Below are 8,023 nucleotides of genomic sequence, written 5' to 3'. Positions count from 1 at the left end.
TGAAATAAAATAGTTCAAATCTTGATAATAGAAATGGGTTTAATGTACATGCTTTAAAAGTGGCAATAACTTAAATACAAAACACTCATACAAAAAAGGTGAAGAGAAAATGAAATAGCCAGGGAAAAAATAATTAGTACTACAGAGACCTTAATCGAAAGAATTAAATTAGCTAAATGCAAATGAAAAAAACATATTACAAAATCATATGTGCCCTATGATACCATAGTTTTAAAGCAAACTCATACTATATGGAAGAACTTGAGTGTAATACTTGATATTTATCTGCTGTGACACCTCGGTTATTAACTCTGAGTATATGTTTCTCTATCTGGTGAAGAAATATAAATACAACTTCTTTATACTAATGAACTATTCTGTTGTAACTTCACATGTAAAAATTCAGGGTCATTTTGTATTTTAGTCATTCTTTCCATCTCCTAAATCCTGGCTGAATTTACTGAATGTTAATTTGTACATGAAGAGCCTATGATAAGCCATCTTATTATTGATTATGCAAGAGGAAAGTATTATGTCACTATCAGTTACATAATTGACTCAGAAAAAAATAAATTAAAGAACAAAGATCAAAGTTACTTAGAGAAAAAAAAAATGAAAATCTTCCCAGAAGTTGTTTGTTGTCATTAGCAGATAAAAAGACTCAATCACAGTCTTTTTAAAAAAGAGAATCTACAGGTTTTTGCGTTTACACAGTAACAACCCGTAACCTGCAACTTCATTTGGGTGGACACCTGTGAAATACGTTGCTGACAACTTTTCTTTTGCCATATAAGGACACTTAGTTGTCATTTTCAGACTACTCCAATAAAAAGAGAAATGGTTATATAAGTTGAGAATTTCAGCAAAGAAACATGTAAAATGAGGAGCATACAGAGGAAAATTTTAGCTTCAAGTCACCAAGTATATTTTTACTTCAATAGCTCATAAGTTAACTGGAGATTTAAAAAAAACAAAAAACAAAAAACTAGTGTTTATTTGATGTGGATGGAAGCTATTGTGGAGTCGTGGGAATTATGACGTTTGTGTTTGTCACAGGGCCCGGAATAAAAGACTCCTTAATGTTCCAGCTGTTACAGGCCCATTCTGAAGATGATTCAGTCTTGCTTTACAATTTAAGAGATTATGCATAGATTTTGCAAAAATAAAATTTTCACTGGAGCATTGAGGAGGTCTAAAACTCATACTCCAAATAAGAAATTTGAGTTGAATGTTATTATTGTCAATCATTTTGTTTTTTGAGGCAATGGCCATGTGATTTCACCCTGGAAAAAGAGTGTTCTGGGAAACTTTCTATGGATGAGCCCCTCTCCATCTGTCTCTCCTAAGACAGATTAGTCTTTATTTTTCAGATTCTGAAATAAAGAGAAAATTCACTAGAATAGGTCTGAAAAATGAACAAGTCTAACAAATTAACAATGTCTAACTTGCTTTTTAAAATTACTTCCTTTTTAAAAATAAAATTTGGTTAAAAGTTCTGTTTGATGTTTTGATGTCTGTCCTCTGAAATTCTGAAACTTTCACAACTTGCCTTATAAATTAAATGAATTTAGGAACTAAAAAATAAAAAAAAAATTCTTCCTAATCAGCTAGGAATTTCTAAAACATTAACATATAAGTTAAGTGGTTATTCAAATCTATCAAGGTTGGGAAGTTCATTTATTTAACTATTATTTTCAACTGTGACCAAATAGTCTTGATTTAATTTGATTAGCTTAATAAAGTGAATTGAGGTAAATTACTGATTTAAACATGAAAAAAAATAAACAAAAATTTTGAGGTTATAACCAGTCTCAGTGAAGCCAGGACACTCCAAGTATAAAAACAAAGTAATACTAATAATAATAAAGATTAGATTTAATGAGAAAATATTTTAAATTTCCATAAGGTATAAAAAATGTAAACATAATTAAAAGTGAGTATGAAAATCCACATGCTATATCTCAGGTACTTTTAAAACTAATTAATTAAAAAAGTCTCAGTGCAGAAATAAAATTATTTGATTTTGAAAAACAGAGGTAAAATAATAATAAGTAAGTATCCATTTGTCCACTCTTTTCCTAGTCTAGCAATCAATCCGTCTACTCAGCATTTATCTACTGACCCTCCAGTATGTTTCAGGCAATAAGCGTGGAAATATATTAATTCTCATTTCTAGTAAATGAAATGAAATTTGTAAAATACAATAACAGCATATTGTAACACATTACTGTAATAAAATAAAATTACAATGAAACCTAATATGTTGAGACACTCAATCACATTTCATAGACTGAAGAAGTGCACATAGCTACTTTCATAAAATGTTCCTTGAAAGCTACATTGGTACAAACTTTCTTCAGAGAGGGAGTCATCATATTTTATGTCACCTTAAAGAAGCAGGTATCCAGCCCTACTTACAGAAAGTGTACAATAGATTTTCATGGTTCAACTTTGCTTCTGCATATTGTTACTTTTTTCTGAGTTGTTTATATTGTTTTAATACATTGAATAAAGAGTGATGGGCAAGGAACCACTAAATTACCAGATTGAAACTATTTGAAACCATTTTTTGACTAGCCATCTTAGGATGCATCAGCTGATTTGGAAAATGCTTCTTCCTGGTGGCTCACATATCAAGAAGGTGAGATATAATTTGAGGTCAAATAATCTTGCTCTGGCTAGATTATTACTTTGGCTACCTAACTGGAAAAATTTTCCCTTAAATACAAATCAAAACCACACTGAGATACCACCTCAGGCCAGTCAGAGTGGCTAAAATGAACAAATCAGGAGACTATAGATGCTGGCCAGGATGTGGAGAAATGGGAACCCTCTTGCACTGTTGGTGGGAATGCAAACTGGTGTAGCCACTCTGGAAAACAGTGTGGAGGTTCCTCAAAAAATTAAAAATAGATCTACCCTATGACCCAGCAATAGCTCTGCTAGGAATTTACCCAAGGGATACAGGAGTGCTGATGCATAGGGGCACTTGTACCCCAATGTTTATAGCAGCACTCTCAACAATAGCCAAATTATGGAAAGAGCCTAAATGTCCATCAACTGATGAATGGATAAAGAAATTTTGGTTTATATACACAATGGAATACTACTTGGCAATGAAAAAGAATGAAATATGGCCTTTTGTAGCAACGTGGATGGAACTGGAGAGTGTGGTGCTAAGTGAAATAAGTCATACAGAGAAATACAGATACCATATGTTTTCCCTCTTATATGGATCATGAGGAACTTAACAGAAGACTGTGAGGGAGGGGAAGGAAAAAAAAAGAGAGGGAGAGAGCCAAACCATAAGAGACTTAAAAACTGAGAAGAAACTGAGGGTCGATGGGGGGTGGGAGGGAGGGGAGGGTGGGTGATGGGCATTGAGGAGGGCACCTATTGGGATGAGCACTGGGTGTTGTACAGAAACCAATATGACAATAAATTTCATATCAAAAAAAAGAAAAATTTCCCCTTGATAATGGCATGATTATCCCCTTAAAACAAACACATGAATCAACATGTTTTATGAATAAATAGGCTGCAACATTATTCTTTGGTTTATTTAGCTTAGCCAAGATTTAAATATATTTACATTGAAGTAAGTTCTTAAGCAGAAATTCTAACAAAGTCTATGGTTAGACTTCTGTTTATACCTCTTTTATCGACAAATTCTTGTTTTGTGTGCTTGTGTTTAATTAATACCCATTTTCTTAATTGTGCATATTAGTATAATGAAAACATTTGCAAGGCTTTTTTCCTGTTACGAAATGTTATTTTTTTAAAATATATTAAAAGATCAAGTTTATACATAAATTTGAAGATTACTTTTCCCTAGCACAATCAATATTTATATTTTAAAGATGATAAAAGTAAGTTATAAAGTAAAATGTATTTCATTTCAGATTTGTTTGTCCCAAGTAAAGAAACAAACTTGAGACATTCTAAGCAACAAAATGAAACTTCTAGTAAGGAGTTTATTAAACTTCATATACAAAAGGATCGTAATCTCCCAAAAGAGGGAAATGAGGAATGGGAGCATGGTCTTGAGCTCAGAAAGCCACTCTTTCAGTTTCTTTCTCTTGGGGTCTAATGTGAGTCCCACCCCTCCAATCCATATCTAATTTATTCCTTTTTAAGCAGTTTGGAACAGGTTTGTGTGTGTGTATGTGTGTGTGTGTGTGTGTGTGTGTGTGTGTGTGTGAATACAGTAAAATATGGCAGGCCACATTTAAATAATTACAATTTAAAAAAATATTCAGAAGAAACTAGAATCCCTCACTCATAATTTCAAATCACCAGAGCATGAATCATTACACTTATTTTCAGCAGGTTTCCAACCCTATCACAAATCCTGGCCACACAGTGTAGCAGATAAGTAATTCAAATATGGTAGTCCCCACCCAGTGCTGTGAGAGGGCGGTTTTCAGACAAAAGTGATTATTAAGCTGATCTTCCACTGCAAAAGGGTTTCTTCAGTATCTGTTGTATGAACAAAATCATAAAAACAAACATACCTGGAAGTAGATGTAGCAAATGTTAACATTATTTTATGAAGGATTTATTGTCTCTTTGTCATTTATACTTTCTTTTTATGATGATTTGAAATTACTAAGTATTGAGAAGCATACTTCTAAAGGTTTAAATTTTTTTTTTTTTAATGTAAGACACTTGGTTGAATTTTGGCTTCATTTTTATTTTGTTATCTGCATTAGAAAATTTTGGCTTTACTTTGCTCTATTACAAAATTTGGCATGAATTCTGAATGTGAGGTGAGCTGCGAGGAGTAAGGGGTGGAAAACAGGAAAGAGAAACCATAGCACGTTAGAAAAACTAACTTGACATGGCCTGTTGTATAGCATAAATTTAGGCAATATGTATGTTTCAGATAGGACATTTTAATCCCATTTTCAGTATAGTTTTGATTTTAAATGCTCAGAGAATATCTTCACTGTCTTCAAAGTAAGGGTTCTTAAATTATGAGGAAAAACAGGTGGCTAAATTAATAATTGGGATGGTTTGAGATCTTCCCCCTTCCATTCAAACTGGAGCATAGTACAACTTGTGGAGAGTAGAGAATAAAAAGTTTACACTCTGCAAGTTTTGTGATTTCATTTATCTCCCTCACACATGCATTCTGATCATACTGGTCTTTTCTCTTTACTCTCCATTAGGACAAGGGAAATAGCACACACACACAAAATAATTGAAAAATGCAACTTAAACTAATTTTTAGAACACAAGCAAGCATTTTAGCTACTTCTTAAAAAGCCCCACATTAATGAAGAAAGCTGCTAACAGTGAGGACCTGTCTGTTTGGGGCCAATATTGACACATGTATAAATATATCTAGGTTAGGAAGATTGCCTCCAAGATACCATATTACCTTATGTTATCATGTCTCCATAGACTCCTCTTAGTTGTGACAATTTCTGACTTTTCTTGTTTTTGATGGTCTTGAAAGTCTTGAGTAATACTGGCCTGGTATTTTGGAGGATGCTCTTATATTGTTATGTATATGGTGTTGTTTTTTTTTCATGATTAGATTGGGGTTATAGGTTTTTAGGAGAAACACCTGAGAGGTGAAGTAATATTTTGAACTCATCATATCAAGGGTGCATACTATTAATGATCTATACTGTAGATATTTATCACCTGGCTGAAGTAGTGTTAGACTTCTACACTATAAAGTTAGACTTTGATCATTTCCACATGGTACTTGTGAGGAAGAAGTCGGTGTGCACAGCCCAGAATTAAAGAGTGGGTGTTTGTATCTTCCACTCAAAGCACAGAGTATCTACATAAATTATTTGGAATTCTTCTGCATCAGAGATTTGTTTCTTCTGTCCCATCAACTTGTTTATTCAATTATGTATGTTTATTAGTATCAACACATGGATATTCATGTTATGTCTTGAGGTATTATACCTACTTCATTTTGGTGTTCAAACTGTCCCAACTTTGGTCAGGAACTCTTTCAGGCAACTTCTGTGTCCCTTTGTTTTATGTCCATCAATGCATTTTTTGGAGATCAATGTATTTTTTTAAGTTCTTAGTTTATTAATCATCTCATGACAAATATACACCATCACCACAGATAGTCACTGCAGATTCTTTACTCTTTCTGTTGTCCAATTTCCAGCTCACTTTTTGCCAGCACCAACATTGGTTTTTGCAGTTCCCCTGACTTTCTTCGTTCTGTTCATGGATCCCTTTTGCTGTTTTCTTGATTTCTTTTTCTTCTCATACAGACCCTGTCTTGCAAGTCTATGTTTGGGTTCATTTTTCTTTGCATAATCAAAGGAATCATAAAACATGTCAAACCCAGTTGTCTTGCCATCACCAAAATGGTTCTGAATCCAAATACAAAGATGACATCTGATGTAGTCTTGTACATTTTGGCTAATTTTTTCCTGAATTTCTGTCTTAGGTACTGTTGACTTTCTGGGATGAAGAACATCAATAACCATCTGCTTCTGCTGATGTATTAGGATGGCCATGAACTTCCTGGATAGCTACTGTGTCATTCATACTGGTGGTCACGCTTATAGCAGCGAGAGAGGACAAGATCAATGTATTTTTAAAATATCTTTATCATGGAGGGTATGATCTTGCCCCATTTAACATGACAAATCATTACATTTTTAATTTTTTTTTTTCAACGTTTATTTATTTTTTTTGGGACAGAGAGACAGAGCATGAACGGGGGAGGGGCAGAGAGAGAGGGAGACACAGAATCGGAAACAGGCTCCAGGCTCCGAGCCATCAGCCCAGAGCCTGACGCGGGGCTCGAACTCACGGACCGCGCGATCGTGACCCGGCTGAAGTCGGACGCTTAACCGACTGCGCCACCCAGGCGCCCCTACATTTTTAATTTTGATAACCATATTTTATTTGTTTTATAATTTCTCTTCTTCATTATTGCTTTTCTCTTGACATGGCATGATTTCTCTGAGGTCTTTCTTAAACCTTTTTTAAACATGCTAATTTACTGATAACAGCCAAATTACGGAAAGAGCCCAGATATCCATTAAATAATGAATGGATAAAGAAGAAGTGCTATATATATACATATACATATATAATGTAATATTACTCAGCCATAAAAAGATGAAATCTTGCCATTTGCTACGATGTGGATGGAGCTAGAGTGTATTATGCTAAGCTAAATCAGACAGAGAACGACTAATACCATATGATTTCACTCATCTGTGGAATTTAAGAAACAAAACACATGAACATGGGGATGGTGGGGAGAGAGGCAAACCAAGAAACATACTTTTAACTATAGAGAACAAACTACGGGTTACAAGAGGGGTGGGGATGGGAGGATGGGTTAAATGGGTGATGGGTAATAAGGAGGACAATTGTGATGAGCACTGGGTGTTGTATATAATGTTGAATCACTAGATTCTAAACGTGAAGTAAATATTGCACTGCATGTTATCTAGCTGGAATGTTTTTATTTAACTTGTAGAAAAAGAATAAGTTTTTATTTAACTTGTAGAAAAATAAAAGAAAAAACAAACATGTTAGTATTTTATTCATTCTAAATTGGTCAATGTATATTAATTATTTGGGCTTTTGTTCCTGCTTTTTTATGGGCTCATTTTCTTGATCTTGTTTTATATAAATATTTTAAGATAAGCTCATTGTCATTTTATTCATCCTATGGTTTCATCTTTCATTTGTAAGTGTTTTTCTACAACTTGCTTCCTACAGAGTTCAAGAAACTTCACAAGTCCTTAGTCAGTTTCTATAGTAATTGTTTGCCTGTATATTCCAGTACTGAAGGTATGTTGTAAATTTTGAACCCTGATTATAAAATTCATATGTTTCAGATTTAAGGCTTTAATTTCTCTCAAAGGAGTAGTTTTTAAAAGTCAAAGTCACAGGTAGATGACAAACATCATTGCAATCACTGTAGCTAGAGGTGAGTTGAGAATGTTGGTTGATTTAGTAATTTATTTTTAAGTTGTGGAGCAGCACTTCAGAGTTTGAGGAATGTCACTCCCATTTCCCTTAA

The 8,023-nt window shown here is 33.7% G+C and overlaps 1 pseudogene; it reads right to left on the bottom strand.

Moving 5' to 3' along the window:
* Positions 1-6,098: 6,098 nt before the first annotated feature.
* Positions 6,099-6,528, bottom strand: LOC123586922 (annotated as a pseudogene).
* Between the last annotated feature and the right edge of the window lie 1,495 nt (positions 6,529-8,023).

The sequence above is a fragment of the Leopardus geoffroyi genome, chromosome C3, assembly GCF_018350155.1.
Source record: "Leopardus geoffroyi isolate Oge1 chromosome C3, O.geoffroyi_Oge1_pat1.0, whole genome shotgun sequence".
NCBI classification, from domain to species: domain Eukaryota; kingdom Metazoa; phylum Chordata; class Mammalia; order Carnivora; family Felidae; genus Leopardus; species Leopardus geoffroyi.
The sequence above is the reverse complement of the archived record's forward strand: the minus strand, read 5'-3'. Positions and strand labels throughout refer to the sequence as shown.